This window comes from Mizuhopecten yessoensis, unplaced genomic scaffold (assembly GCF_002113885.1).
Source record: "Mizuhopecten yessoensis strain PY_sf001 unplaced genomic scaffold, ASM211388v2 scaffold3425, whole genome shotgun sequence".
Lineage (NCBI taxonomy): Eukaryota > Metazoa > Mollusca > Bivalvia > Pectinida > Pectinidae > Mizuhopecten > Mizuhopecten yessoensis.
Genome location: NW_018405038.1, coordinates 77013 through 95327, shown reverse-complemented (window position 1 = coordinate 95327; position 18315 = coordinate 77013).

Sequence of the window (18315 nt, the reverse complement as noted above, 5' to 3'; positions counted from 1 at the left end):
AATGTCGGGGACCAATCCAATATATATAGTTCATACAATGTCGGGAACCAATCCTATATTTATAGCTTATACAATGTCGGGGACCAATCCAATATATATAGTTTATACAATGTCGGGATCCAATCCTATATTTATAGCTTATACAATGTCGGGGACCAATACAATATATATAGTTTATACAATGTCGGGGACCAATCCAATATATATAGTTTATACAATGTCGGGGACCAATCCTATATATATATAGTTTATACAATGTCAGGGACTATTGCTATATATATAGTTTTTACAATGTCGGGGACCAATCCTATATATATAGTTTATACATTGTCGGGGACCAATCCTATATATATAGTTTATACAATGTCGGGGACCAATCTATATATATATAGTTTATACCATGTCGGGGAGCAATCCTATGTATATAGTTTATACAATGTCGAGGACCAATCCTATATATATAGTTTATACAATGTCGGGGACCAATCCTATATATGTAGTTTATTCAAAGGCGGGGACCAATCCTATATATATAGTTTATACAATGTCGGGGACCAATCCTATATATATAGTTTATACAATGTCGGGGACCAATCCTTTATACATAGTTTAAACAATGTCGGGGACCAATCCTATATATATAGCTTATACAATGTCGGGGACCAATCCAATATATATAGTTTATACAATGTCGGGGACCAATNATAGTTTATACAATGTTGGGCACCAATCCTATATATATAGTTTATACAATGTCGGGGACCAATCCAATATATATAGTTTATACAATGTCGGGGACCAATCCTATGTATATAGTTTATACAATGTCGGGGACCAATCCTATGTATAGAGTTTATACAATGTCGGGGACTAATCCTATATATATATAGTTTATACAATGTCGGGGACCAATCCTATATATATAGTTTATACATTGTCGGGGACCAATCCTATATATATAGTTATACAATGTCGGGGACCAATCCTATATATATAGTTTATACAATGTCAGGGACGGGACCAATCCTATATATATAGTTTATACATTGTCGGGGACCAATGCTATATATATAGTTTATTCAATGGCGGGGACCAATCCTATATATATAGTTTATACAATGTAGTAGACCAATCCTATATATATAGTTTATACAGTGGCGGGGACCAATCCTATATATAGTTTATACAATGTCGGGGACCAATCCTAGATATATAGTTTATACAATGTCGGGGACCAATACTATATATATAGTTTATACAATGTCGGGGATCAATCCTATATATATAGTTTATACAATGTCGGAGACCAATGCTATATATATAGTTTATACAATGTAGGGGACCAATCATATATATATATAGTTTATACAATGTCGGGGACAAATCATATATATATATAGTTTATACAATGTCGGGGACCCATCCTATATATATATAGTTGATACAATGTCCGGGACCAATGCTATATATATAGTTTATACAATGTCGGGGATCAATCCTATTTATATAGTTTATACAATGTCGGGGACCAATGCTATATATATAGTTTATACAATATCGGTGACCAATCCTATATATATATAGTTTATACAATGTCGGGGGCCAATCCTATATATATAGTTTATACAATGTAGTAGACCAATCCTATATATATAGTTTATACAGTGGCGGGGACCAATCCTATATATAGTTTATACAATGTCGGGGACCAATCATATATATATATAGTTTATACAATGTCGGGGACCAATACTATATATATAGTTTATACAATGTCGGGGATCAATCCTATTTATATAGTTTATACAATGTCGGGGACCAATCATGTATATATATAGTATATACAATGTCGGGGAGCAATCCTCCTATATATATAGTTTATACAATGTCGGGGGCCAATCCTATATATATAGTTTATACAATGTAGTAGACCAATCCTATATATATAGTTTATACAGTGGCGGGGACCAATCCTATATATAGTTTATACAATGTCGGGGACCAATCCAATATATATAGTTCATACAATGTCGGGGACCAATCCTATATATATAGATTATACAATGTCGGGGACCAATGCTATATATATAGTTTATTCAATGGCGGGGACCAATCCTATATATATAGTTTCTACAATGTCGGGGACCAATCCTATATATATATTTTATTCAATGTCGGGGACCAATCCTATATATATAGTTGATACAATGTCGGGGACCAATCCTATATATATATTTTATACAATGTCGGGGACCAATCCTATATATGTAGTTTATTCAAAGGCGGGGACCAATCCTATATATATAGTTTATACTATATATAGTTTATACAATGTCGGGGACCAATAATATATATATATATAGTTTATACAAAGTCGGGGACCAATCATGTATATATATAGTATATACAATGTCGGGGAGCAATCCTCCTATATATATAGTTTATACAATGTCGGGGACAAATCATATATATATATAGTTTATACAATGTCGGGGACTAATCCTATATATATATAGTTTATCCAATGTCGGGGACCAATCCTATATATATAGTTGATACAATGTCGGGGACCAATCCTATATATATAGTATGTATATAGTTTATACAATGTCGGGGATCAATCCTATATATATAGTTTATACAATGTCGGAGACCAATGCTATATATATAGTTTATACAATGTAGGGGACCAATCATATATATATATAGTTTATACAATGTCGGGGACAAATCATATATATATATAGTTTATACAATGTCGGGGACCAATAATATATATATATATAGTTTATACAAAGTCGGGGACCAATCCTATAGATATAGTTTATTCAATGTCGGGGACCAATCCTATGTATATAGTTTACACAATGGCGGGGACCAATCCTATATATATAGTTTCTACAATGTCGGGGACCAATCCTATATATATATAGTTTATACAATGGCGGGAACCCATCCTATATATATATAGTTGATACAATGTCCGGGACCAATGCTATATATATAGTTTATACAATTTCGGGGACCAATCCTATATATATATAGTTTATACAATGTCGGGGACCAATACTATATATATAGTTTATACAATGTCGGGGACCAATGCTATATATATAGTTTATACAATGTCGGTGACCAATCCTATATATATATAGTTTATACAATGTCGGGAACCCATCCTATATATATATAGTTGATACAATGTCCGGGACCAATGCTATATATATAGTTTATACAATTTCGGTGACCAATCCTATATATATATAGTTTATACAATGTCGGGGACCAATCCTATATATATAGTTTATACAATGTCGGGGACCAATCCTATATATATAGTTTATACAATGTCGGGGACCAATCCTATATATATAGTTTATACAATGTCGGGGACCAATCCTATATATATAGTTTATACAATGTCGGGGACCAATCCTATATATATAGTTTATACAATGTCGGGGACCAATCCTATATATATAGTTTATACAATGTCGGGGACCAATCCTATATATATAGTTTATACAATGTCGGGGACCAATCCTATATATATAGTTTATACAATGTCGGGGACCAATCCTATATATATAGTTTATACAATGTCGGGGACCAATCCTATATATATAGTTTATACAATGTCGGGGACCAATCCTATATATATAGTTTATACAATGTCGGGGACCAATCCTATATATATAGTTTATACAATGTCGGGGACCAATCCTATATATATAGTTTATACAATGTCGGGGACCAATCCTATATATATAGTTTATACAATGTCGGGGACCAATCCTATATATATAGTTTATACAATGTCGGGGACCAATCCTATATATATAGTTTATACAATGTCGGGGACCAATCCTATATATATAGTTTATACAATGTCGGGGACCAATCCTATATATATAGTTTATACAATGTCGGGGACCAATCCTATATATATAGTTTATACAATGTCGGGGACCAATCCTATATATATAGTTTATACAATGTCGGGGACCAATCCTATATATATAGTTTATACAATGTCGGGGACCAATCCTATATATATAGTTTATACAATGTCGGGGACCAATCCTATATATATAGTTTATACAATGTCGGGGACCAATCCTATATATATAGTTTATACAATGTCGGGGACCAATCCTATATATATAGTTTATACAATGTCGGGGACCAATCCTATATATATAGTTTATACAATGTCGGGGACCAATCCTATATATATAGTTTATACAATGTCGGGGACCAATCCTATATATATAGTTTATACAATGTCGGGGACCAATCCTATATATATAGTTTATACAATGTCGGGGACCAATCCTATATATATAGTTTATACAATGTCGGGGACCAATCCTATATATATAGTTTATACAATGTCGGGGACCAATCCTATATATATAGTTTATACAATGTCGGGGACCAATCCTATATATATAGTTTATACAATGTCGGGGACCAATCCTATATATATAGTTTATACAATGTCGGGGACCAATCCTATATATATAGTTTATACAATGTCGGGGACCAATCCTATATATATAGTTTATACAATGTCGGGGACCAATCCTATATATATAGTTTATACAATGTCGGGGACCAATCCTATATATATAGTTTATACAATGTCGGGGACCAATCCTATATATATAGTTTATACAATGTCGGGGACCAATCCTATATATATAGTTTATACAATGTCGGGGACCAATCCTATATATATAGTTTATACAATGTCGGGGACCAATCCTATATATATAGTTTATACAATGTCGGGGACCAATCCTATATATATAGTTTATACAATGTCGGGGACCAATCCTATATATATAGTTTATACAATGTCGGGGACCAATCCTATATATATAGTTTATACAATGTCGGGGACCAATCCTATATATATAGTTTATACAATGTCGGGGACCAATCCTATATATATAGTTTATACAATGTCGGGGACCAATCCTATATATATAGTTTATACAATGTCGGGGACCAATCCTATATATATAGTTTATACAATGTCGGGGACCAATCCTATATATATAGTTTATACAATGTCGGGGACCAATCCTATATATATAGTTTATACAATGTCGGGGACCAATCCTATATATATAGTTTATACAATGTCGGGGACCAATCCTATATATATAGTTTATACAATGTCGGGGACCAATCCTATATATATAGTTTATACAATGTCGGGGACCAATCCTATATATATAGTTTATACAATGTCGGGGACCAATCCTATATATATAGTTTATACAATGTCGGGGACCAATCCTATATATATAGTTTATACAATGTCGGGGACCAATCCTATATATATAGTTTATACAATGTCGGGGACCAATCCTATATATATAGTTTATACAATGTCGGGGACCAATCCTATATATATAGTTTATACAATGTCGGGGACCAATCCTATATATATAGTTTATACAATGTCGGGGACCAATCCTATATATATAGTTTATACAATGTCGGGGACCAATCCTATATATATAGTTTATACAATGTCGGGGACCAATCCTATATATATAGTTTATACAATGTCGGGGACCAATCCTATATATATAGTTTATACAATGTCGGGGACCAATCCTATATATATAGTTTATACAATGTCGGGGACCAATGCTATATATATAGTTTATACAATGTCGGGGACCAATCATATATATATATAGTTTATACAATGTCGGGGACCAATGCTATATATATAGTTTATACAATGTCGGGGACCAATAATATATATATATATAGTTTATACAATGTCGGGGACCAATCATGTATATATATAGTATATACAATGTCGGGGAGCAATCCTATATATATAGTTTATACAATGTCGTGGACCAATCCTATGTATATAGTTTATACAATGTCAGGGACCAATCCTATATATATATATAGTTTATACTATGTAGGAGACCAATCCTATATATATAGTTTATACAATGTCGGGGGCCAATGCTATATATATATTTTATACAATGTCGGGGACCAATAATATATATATATAGGGACCAATCCTATGTATATAGTTTATACAATGTCAGGGACCAATCCTATGTATATAGTTTATACAATGTCAGGGACCAATCCTATGTATATAGTTTATACAATGTCGCGGACCAATCCTATGTATATAGTTTATACAATGTCAGGGACCAATCCTATATATATATATAGTTTATACTATGTAGGAGACCACTCCTATATATATAGTTTATACAATGTCGGGGAGCAATCCTATGTATATAGTTTACACAATGTCGGGGACCAATCCTATGTATATAGTTTATAAAATGTCGGGGACCAATCTATATATATATAGTTTATACAATGGCGGGGACCAATGCTATATATATAGTTTATACAATATCGGTGACCAATCCTATATATATATAGTTTATACAATGGCGGGGACCAATCCTATATATATATAGGTTATACAATGTCGGGGACCAATAATATATATATATAGGGACCAATCCTATGTATATAGTTTATACAATGTCAGGGACCAATCCTATATATATATATAGTTTATACTATGTAGGAGACCAATCCTATATATATAGTTTATACAAAGTCGGGGACCAATTCTATATATATAGTTTATACAATATCGGTGACCAATCCTATATATATATAGTTTATACAATGTCGGGGACCAATTCTATATATATAGTTTATACAATATCGGTGACCAATCCTATATATATATAGTTTATACAATGTCGGGGGCCAATGCTATATATATAGTTTATACAATGGCGGGGGCCAATCCTATATATATATAGTTTATACAATGGCGGGGACCAATCCTATATATATATAGGTTATACAATGTCGGGGACCAATAATATATATATATAGTTTATACAATGGCGGGGACCAATCCTATATATATATAGTTTATACAATGGCGGGGACCAATGCTATATATATAGTTTATACAAAGTCGGTGCCCAATCCTATATATATATAGTTTATACAATGTCGTGGACCAATCCTATGTATATAGTTTATACAATGTCGGGGACCAATCCTATATATATAGTTACCGTTACCAGAACGGGGCGTGTGCTATACGTCCACAACCACATAATAAGTCATTTACAAATGATTCACCTTTCACACAAATTATAAAGACCATTTATGTTAAGCATAATTCTTAATTATTATTATCAACTTTTGGAGTGTTTAATTAACAGCTAGCGGAACGCAGTAAAATAAGGTAAGATGATACAAACAACTCTATATGGTATGTCAAACGATTTATATTTAGATATTCTTATAGATGGGGACGTTAACTATGCTGATATAAACTTGAGAAGATGTAATCAGGATCGGTTTCTGTCTGGTAGGTCTACGTTATCACACAGTTTAGATAAATGAACTCTCGAATAAAGATACTCCATTGTTTGTATAAACATAGAATATCAGAAAGCGTTATATACAAAACCAAAAATAGCTTTAAAATGACAATATCCCACGATATGTCACAACGGTATAACATAACATGAATCAAATACTTGTAACACTAAAACATGACATCGATCGACATCTACATGGCCATGTGAAATTTTGCGCTAAATTTCATGTCAAGTATCAGAAATATCGAACGAGATTGAAAAGTCTAGCGAAGAGGATAACAATGTACTTTGGATATCTCTGTCTGAGGTGCGGGAGATTGTCGTTATACCATGAGGTGTGATCTGGAAAGTGCACAACCTATAAAAGCTCTACAAGTACAGACCCACAGCGAAGGCACGAATTATGATAATATGCATGTTCAATTACAAAACAAATCGGTTGTAACACTGGCGAATTATGTAATATACTTTTCCGGCCAATGTGTTTTCACTTGAGAAGTAGGAACGTCAAGAGGATGGTGAGATCATCACCCCGAGTTCTGGCAGGATTCATATCTGTTACAATAGGTAGCTAGTTACTACGATAGCCGACAAGAGCCTGACAAAAAGATATGAAAATTCAAATCATTTTGTACCATGCGTGGTACATAAAGATTATAAACAATTTTACAAAAAAACTCTACACTTTCACATATACACCGTATGTACCAACAGCCGATATCAGCCGGCATAATGATTTGAAATTTCATATATTTCTGTACCGTGGTACACGTTTGCCCGGTATAAAGAGATATGAAAGCTTATCTCCTTTTTGTACCGCGTTACATTTTTTTTCATTTCTTTTTGTAGCACCTACGGTACAAATAGATATAAAAAAAAGTGTACCATGAAAGCACGCGTTACACTTTTTTCATTTATTTTTGTACCACCTACGGTACGAATAGATATGAAATAAGTGTACCACCAGAGCATCGGAATGTTGGTATCGGACACTATGCCCAGAACTGACCCCGAATAGTAAAGCCCTGATTACAACGTCAAAACAAGTCGTGAAGTTCATTAATCACTTCTGATGAAAAACAGAGTTAGTTGCAATTGTGTAAGATTTGGGGCTTGACAGGGTCTCCAAAAAGGTTAAAGGACATCTGTATATTTTCGTCATTTCCCTTGTTATGATAGAGGTCTAGATTATAAAAGAATCGTACAACTAGCTCATCGCATTTCCCAAAACAGTTAAAAAGGTAGCCTGTGTATCCTTCGATGTAATTAAATTGATTGTCCCCTTTTGTCCCCTTGTCCCCTTTTGTCCCCTTGTCCCCTTTTGTCCCCTTTTGTCCCCTTGTCCTCTTTTGTCCCCTTGCCCCCCTTTTGTCCCTTTGTCCCCTTTTGTCCCATTGTCCCCTTTTGTCCCCTTGTCCCCTTTTGTCCCCTTGTCCCCTTTTGTCCCCTTGTCCCCTTCGGACCCCGTCGACGTTTTCAACTGATTTGGAGTTTCTAGAATACATCAGAAATGTAAGTAATAGAAAAACAATCCATAATGACTTCATTTTTAACTTAAAACATTCATAATATTCGGGAAAGGATATTGAATAGTTGATTTCAATTTAAATGAATAAGTAATAGTTTGGAAGCTCATTTGGTGTAATCAAAATAACAGACATTCCGTGCGATAACATTTCATTGTATGTGATGACAGCCTTATCAGGATGTAATTTGTCATACTTGGTAACCTTTTCGTCTGATGGTTTCACATGTTTCTGTACCATGGCTGTTTTCGGCCGTTATTTTGGTACAGAAAGATACAAAAGCAACGGTTTGATTGTATTTCTGCTTTTATATCTTTGTGTACCATGGCACACTTTTACATGGTACACAAAGATTTGAATTTTAATATCTTTGTGTACCATATAAAAGTGTACCATGGTAAAATAATATATGAAAATCCATATCTTTTTGTCAGGCTCTTGTCGGCCATCGTAAGTTACACACGTACTGCGCGTTACAAAGGAGTGAGGCTGGAGTGGCGTGGAGTTATACTTCATGCTGACTTGGTACAATAGCCATATTCAATTTTACACATTTAACGTCTAACAACGCACAGACTGGTCATTTGCTTATAGGAGTAGTATTAACCACTTTGGCAAGGACACTACCAACAAGAAAAGGAAATTCAGGATTGAAAACAAATAAATCTTCCAGCTTATGGTACAGCGTATTAAACCGTTCGTATTGATTAATTTACATGTATAAGTAAAGATGGAGCCAAGCGGCTGAAGTAGAAAACACCATACACTTCAACTGAGAAGTAGACACCGTACACTTTAACTGATGTAAACATCGTACATTTCAACTGAGAAGTAAACACCGTACATTTCAACTGAGAAGTAAACACCGTACACTTCAACTGAGAAGTAAACACCGTACACTTTAACTGATGTAAACATCGTACATTTCAACTGAGAAGTAAACATCGTACATTTCAACTGAGAAGTAAACACCGTACACTTCAACTGAGAAGTAAACACCGTACACTTTAACTGATGTAAAACATCGTACATTTCAACTGAGAAGTAAACACCGTACACTTCACAGAGAGGTAAACATCGTACACTTCAACAGAGAAGTAAACATCGTACACTTCAACAGAGAGGTAAACATCGTACGCTTTAACAGAGAGGTAAACATCGTACGCTTTAACAGAGAGGTAAACATCGTACACTTCAACAGAGAGGTAAACATCGTACACTTTACAGAGAGGTAAACATCGTACAATTCAACAGAGAAGTAAACATCGTACACTTCAACAGATGTAAACATTGTACACTTCAACAGCGAGGTAAACATAGTACACTTCAATAGAGAAGTAAACATCATACACTTCAACAGAGAGGTAAACATCGTAAACTTCAACAGAGAAGTAAACACCGTACACTTCACAGCGAGGTAAACATAGTACACTTCAATAGAGAAGTAAACATCGTACACTTCAACAGAGAGGTAAACATCGTAAACTTCAACATAAAGGTAAACATCGTACACTTCAACAGAAAGGTAAACATCGTACACTTCACCAGAGAAGTAAACATCATACAGTTAAACAGAGAGGTAAACATCGTACACTTCAACAGAGAGGTAAACATCGTAAACTTCAACATAAAGGTAAACATCGTACACTTCAACAGAAAAGTAAACATCGTACACTTCAACAGAGAGGTAAACATCGTAAACTTCAACAGAGAGGTAAACATCGCACACTTCAACTGAGAGGTGAACATCGTACACTTCAACTGAGAGGTGAACATCGTACACGTCAACACAGATGTGAACATAGTACACTTCAACAGAGAAGTAAACACCGTACGCTTCAACACAGAGGTGAACATCGTACACTTCAACAGAGAGGTAAACATCGTACGCTTTAATAGAGAGGTAGACATCATACATTTCAACTGAGAGGTGAACATCGTACACTTTAACATAGAGGTAAACTTCGTACATCTCAAAAGAGAGGTAAACATCATACACTTCAACAGAGAGGTAAACATCGTACACCTCAACAGAGAGGTAAACATCGTACACCTCAACAGAGAGGTAAACATCGTACACTTCAACAGATGTAAACATCGCACACTTCAACAGAGAGGTAAACATCGTACACTTCAACAGAGAGGTAAACATCCTACTCTTCAACAGAGAGGTAAACACCGTATACTTCAACATAGGCAAACATCGTACACATCAACAGGGAGGTAAAAATCTTTCACTTCAACAGAGAAGTAAACATCGTACATTTCAATCGAGAAGTAAACACCGTACATTTCAACAGGGAGGTAAACATCGTACACTTTAACATATAGCTAAACATCGTACATCTCAAAGGAGAGGTAAACATCTTTCACTTCAACAGAAAGGTAAACATCGTACACTTCAACAGAGAAGTAAACATCGTACACTTCAACAGGGAGGTAAACATCGCACACTTCAACAGAAAGGTAAATATCGTACACTTCAACAGAGAAGTAAACATCGTACACTTCAACAGAGAAGTAAACATTGCACATTCCTAAAGAAAAGAAAGAATCAAACAATTCAACAGAGCACCAAACACGGCAACAGAGCACCAAACACGGCAACAGATTGATAATCACCAAACACGGCAACAGATTGATAATCACCAGACACGGCAACAGAGCACCAAACACGGCAACAGACTGATAATCACCAAACACGGCAACAGAGCACCAAACACGGCAACTGATTGATTATCACCAAACAAGGCAACAGAGCACCAAACACGGCAACAGACTGATAATCACCAAACACGGCAACAGAGCACCAAACACGGCAACAGATTGATAATCACTGAAACCCGCATCAGTGCGATACAACATGACATCTAGCTCAGCCTAGTTATATAGTAATGAAATGCGCGTGCCGTCAGTTGCATCGAAACAATTAAGGATAAATCTAATTGATATTCCGGCTCTCTTCTCTCAATTTATTAATGTGCCTAGCAGTATTTTATTATAGAACTTTGAAGTTTGTTTGAGAAGCGAAGTTGTTGTGCCTTTGCGAAATACATTAGTACCAATAGCAAAGCCGATAGTGCGCTACAGCATGTTAGTGAGTGTGTAATATACACACCGTTACAGTGTGGTACGTGTCTAATGTAATATACAGTCGAAGTATACCCGCTCAAACCAAGGGCTGATCATGTAGGGAGGAAAATATTAGATAAAAATGGATACATTTAACAGTCGAGTTTATGTTGCAGGCTCGGCATAAGTTCACTGATCATAACACACATCAGTAACGCACGAGTTAGAAACAAACCAAATCTGTTTTATAGAAGCTGGAGAGAACTGAGTGCCATCAATATACAGCGATATTGAATCAGAAGAATTATTCAATTCTAAACCGATAGCTTTACCATCAGATGTGTTTTAATCACTCCCACAATCCCTTGCGCTGATGTCCCTACACCTCTGCCACTCTCGTGAACGGACCAAGCACTCCCACAATCCCTAGCGCCAATGAACGGCTCTATCACTCCCACAATCCCTTGCGCCAATGTCCATACACCTCTGTCACTTTTATAAACGACCCAATCACTCTCTTTTGCATTTGTTTTTGAACGTTTTCGATGGTAGACATATTTTAAACATATATATCTAATCGATTTCTAGAGTTAACAATTTGTTAGTGATAGATGATAAAACATAAGCTTAAACAAGTACATGTACACTGCAGTTATAAGCTGCCCCCGCTTACCATACATTTGTAGATAGCCAGCTACAATGTATTTCGTAAATTGGGTGAATTGCAAAGGAAATATTATTTCTACATGTGCATTCCCTACGGACCAATCGCTTTTAAGATTCTTTTTTGACCTGGTTTTAGAAATAAAAACATTCTTTATGACAAAATTTTACTTTTTAAATTTCAAACAATTTTATTGTCAAAAGACAATGGATTGGGCAAGAGGAAAAGCATATTAAAGCCCTCTCAAACACAGCAACACACAGTGGCACAGACATATACATAATACATTAAAACACACGCATACACATGTAAACAAGTTGATGTTATCAAATAAAGAATTAATTAATGTAAAGGACACAACTACAAAACGTGTATTTTATCAATTATTCGTTTTGTTTTAAACTTTAACCTTTAATTTTGGTCAGGAAAAAATCATTGTTTATATATCAACACTATATGAAGAAAGAAGAACTCGATTATAACAATGGGTAAACATTTACTGCAATAGAATATATTTGTCTTGCATTTCCTCACCTTTCTCACAACCATTTAAGATGACATCTAACGATAAACGGTTATTAGTTTCATGTAAAATAGTGGCACCATCTTGTTGCGTTATAGATATTAGGATAAGGGCTTTCTCTGGTCACGCCCATCTTATCCACAGATTAACGGTTACATCTGTAAACCTGAGTTTACGTTGTAGGTAAATCTGTTACCGTGTGGAATGTCTATTTACGACTCTGTGTTCCAAAACTTCCACAAGATGTGGTTATATATGTTTAAATTGTAAGATTCCTACCTTTTTCTAATAACAGAGTGCCAGTTTTTACACCAGAAATATACTCGGCAGTCTATTGTGTATACATTGGTTCGACAATTCAATTTACGTGGAAGTTTCGCGGTAATTAGCAAGTCTGTGTAGATGGGGCTAGTCGTAGGGCTTCTCAGTCCTCACCGTTACTAAACGCTGGTTTAAATTGTCGCTCGTCCATTGCAGTATAAATAAACATCGACAGGGAGTAGGTTACATTACACTGAAGCGTCACTCCCTATACCGTCCTGTTGGTATGTGGCAGGGCTTGACCAGTAACTGGCAATGCTACCTTCGAAGACCCTCTTTTTGTACTCATCCATTTGCACACAGCTGTGAAGATAATTAACTTCCAGAATACCACGTAAATTAAATAGCATCACGTGAGGTATAGGTTATGCTTGCAAAAATGATAAATGTCTTCAACAATACAATCACTGTTCTGTTAAACGTCTTACTGAGCACCCACATATCATAGAACTGCTTGGTGCGAACGTCATTGCTCCTAAAACGATCAGCATATCAAAGCTAGATGATGGATCAGAGTGTCTCCGCAACGATTTATAACCAATTCCATTTATTCTGGGAAAACAATTTAATAAATTAAATCTTTTTATACTGCTAAGTGAATTGATGAATAATTTAATGTCTACAGCAGTCCGTATACGCGGACTATCTATCTAACTAAACTACATGTACTTGATACCTTTTTGAACCTTACTTCCAGAAATAGCATGCGCTTTACTAGTTGTTGTGATATGTGTGTATGCTAACAGGTTACTTCCGGAGTCTGGGCGGTTCACGTAACCAGTTGGTTAATTTCGCATGTCATATACTTCCGGTGAAATGAAGCGGTTAATGAATCGCCTCACTTTTGTGTACAGTAAGCATGGCTAATTATAATTACAAGAATACGGGTATTGCTTCCACACATGTCACACATACATACGATCGTGAGGTAAAGCCGCCGTTTACAGTATTAATTGATTATATATCTTACTCCATCTGACTATCAATCCTATCGTGAGTACATTTTAAAGTGGGACATATACTTACCCTAATCTAACAAACTGCAGGTAAAGGTGGTGATTCTCGGAAGTATCGTAGACTGGGAAACATTCCTCAACGGGCACCTGCTGTGTCGCAATGACAGTGACGTGTGTGATTCTCGAAAACGTTTGTTTTACATGTAGTTAACAGGACATATTCAACAAACAGTAAATATACCTCCGAAGGGGGAATGTCTGAGATAGGTTAATCATATCTCTCAATAAACTACATGTACATTAATGTATAGGGGCCGCCTGAGGTAAGTCTAACATTTAACTCGTATTATCATTGTTGGATACATGTCTCAGCTAATCAAACACTAACAGTGATCGCATGTCTTAAAACAAACCAGAAAAGGAGTGCCGCAAGAAAGTCAAGATCATGGTCATCAAAGCGTTTTGTACACTTTTGCAGGATTAACAGATTCCGGTGACCCTGTGTCCAGTTCATCTCAGATGTATTTATTTCAGGCTTTAACCATATTACTTCAGTGTTCATCTTTTTCTTCTTCATCATCATCATCATCAGCAGCAGCAGCAGCAGCTTTCCATGGCACGCTTTCTTAATGTGTCCTTTTTGTTTACACTTACTACATGTCTCGTCTTTGTAAAAACACTCAGGTGTACCGTGATCTCATTAGTCTCGTGGGCCTGAAACATGGTGTTGTATCTGAGTTACGTTTATCATTTATAGCTTTACGTGCTCCTGTATTACATTTGGGTCGTTGTCCTGTGATTTGCTAGGTTTGTACATTTGTCCTTGGATGCTGTTTCCGTTGCTACAGATATGTCTTGAGCATGCTGATAAGTCACTCCATCTTTAGAGAAGAGTATATTTCAGATTTTCTCATTCTAAAGGCTACACACAAACCTATCTTTCCAAACCCACAATGTTCGCTTACCTTGCGAATAGCTGCATAAAACCAATGTACAGTGTCCTCTCTCTTTTTCCCCGTTTGTGAAACCTGTAACGTTCAGCAATTTGTAGATGTTTGGGACTGAATTCTCCATTTAGAATACCAACAATGTCAGCTATCTTTTACCCCCCCGGAAGATCAGGAGCCGTAAGATCACACAACATGGTGTAAGTTCTACCTCCAATTACGCTATGTAAAACGGGCACCTTTTTACCGTATTCATGATCATTTGCCTCGAAACATTGTTCACGCTTTTCATGGAACGCGTTCGATGACTAAAATGATTCCTAAAAACAGTCTCTCCGTCCGATACGGAAATAAAACATGACAGAGAGAGTAGATTACACATGGACAGATTAAGCATTATTTCATAGATAGATTCAGCAATATTTATAGATAGATTCAGCTTTATTTCATAGATTCAGCAATATTTCGGTACATTAAATAACAACTATTGTACATACGCTAACAGCGTAACCGAATCGACAACGATTTTTTGGACAACTCGTACATTTTTGTGTGCATACGCTTCACTGGTCATTTGTCTGATGCAGGTGACAGAGTACAATCGAAACGTCAGATAGAAACTCTTGTTGGTTGTGTGAAAAGAACTTTTCATAATACCTTAATATCCGTTACATTGATGTACGTTGTGTTCGATTGATGGAGACTGTTGTTTATAAATACTGTCTGCCTCTGGAGACACGACAGGAAAGTGTTGTATAATCAGACGTAAAGACACTGGCATCGTCATTAAAATTTACATAGAAAAGTTGAGCAATGTTTTACTCGCTATTACTATCCACATGTATCTATAAGGTGAACATCAGGACATTGTGATTTACGAAATCAATGCGTCCTGGTGATCCATCACATCTTATAAACACTTAAACAGAACAAAAGTGCCAATCTATATGTCGTCTGACTGTTAAATTACTCGGTTCAAATGTCAGTTTTGATAAGAAAACCCTGTAATTTGTACAGTAACGTTAAGTATTATTTTTAAAGAAATGATGATACTCTTATTTCATTCTTTTCATCATTCCTAAATGGCATAAAACTTACGCCCACTTTAATTATACTATACTATCGAAACAAATGTACGAGCTTCGCTCTCTCCAGGCTATGCCTGAGTCATATTAAATCCTTATAAGAGCGTAGCTCTCGGGCCCCGAAGTAGACGTCCGGTGGGGAAACAGGAAGTGTATCCTTGAAGCAAAGACAATTGTGTTTCAACCCATACATGAATATCTTCATATAATGAAAACAATCTTAATGTTTTATTACGTTTATTTAGATAAAAAATAATATACATTCTGAGTGGAAAAAATCTATCACATAAAATGTGATACTAACAGTCATGAAACTTCGTTCAGAGATTTTCATACTATGACGTCACAAGCACGTCACATCGACCAACATCGGTTATTTCCGGAAGGATGAAAAATAACCGGAAAATTCTTGAACTGATGTCCGTTTCATTTATCTCTTTTGTCGATGCTTCAGAACTTGAAATTTCATCAGCTTTTGATTTCCATTTGTTGAGAATGTGAACGAATACCTGGATATAGTCTTTGTAATATTTATGCATCACGACTCATAAAAGACGCAATGGAAAATGCCTTTATGATGAAATTAACAATAATATGCCAGACAACCAACCCAAGTGCAACGCTCTTTTTCGGCAACGTATTACTTTTTCACAACGCGTGCCTATTTATAACTAGTCACAGACAGAAACTGAAATTTTAGTTGGCATCATTACCTGTCAAATCTCGGTGACAGTTACAAAATTTGAAATTCAATCCGGTGTTTCAGGATGGAACAGTAATTGAGACTATATTTAAGCAATAAACTGCATAGATGTGGCAAACCAACTAGTATGCAGTTTATTGCTTATATTGATATTTTCATAATGAGAATTCGCAAAAAAAGAATGTATGTCCATTACCGTCAGGCCAGGTCAATATCTAGAACGGCACAAAAATAACAGCTGACGTCACGCGCTATTTCCAATACAAAATTGAAAATACTTAAACCTTTCGTTAATTATTAATTTGTTTGTTAAAATCATATTCTCATACATAAAATAGTAACAAATAACATTTTGTAAGTAACTATTCAAGTGTCGTAAAACATTTCCCGATTTTATTGCAATCTATATCCGCACGCACTCAACGGAAGCCGCAGCAATCGGGTCAGAGTTATTTTTGCAGCCCGGCATAATGTTGATGTTGATCGTACAACCGGAAAAGGTTGAATTGGCGTAAAATTGTTTGTTGATCTCACAGACACTTGAGACAGGCAGCCGATCAAAAAAGAAGATACCGTTAAGTTCGGTAGTGACACTGTTAAGTCGCTCGGAGGTGCAAAGACCAACTTCAGTTATAGTCTCATAAGATGAAGCTGCTATTGGCAGTACTTTAGTAGTAATATAGACGGGCTTTGCCACACCAAATGTAAATATATCGATATAAAGATAATTTCAGTTACATCAAAGTAGTACATTGTTTTCGTTTTTTAATTTCATTTTTTAACTAACATCTCTATACATTTAGACTAATCGTCAAATATGTGATAAACTTTTTTCTATAGCAATTACCAAACAGTTCCCTTCAGCTTATCTCAATCATTCTTTTTGTGCCCTGACGGAATCACGCAGAGGGTTTATTTCTTAACATGTGAGGAAGCTGGAGTATCCGGAGAAAACCCGAGTGGTCGGGCAGGTGACCGGGATAGAATCCGGCCATCTTGGTGAAGACGAGCCACCCAACCAATCACATACGTTACGCCAGAGACATATAAACACGTCTCTGTTGTATGTACGTCTCTGGTTACGCACAAGAACAAATACCTATTTT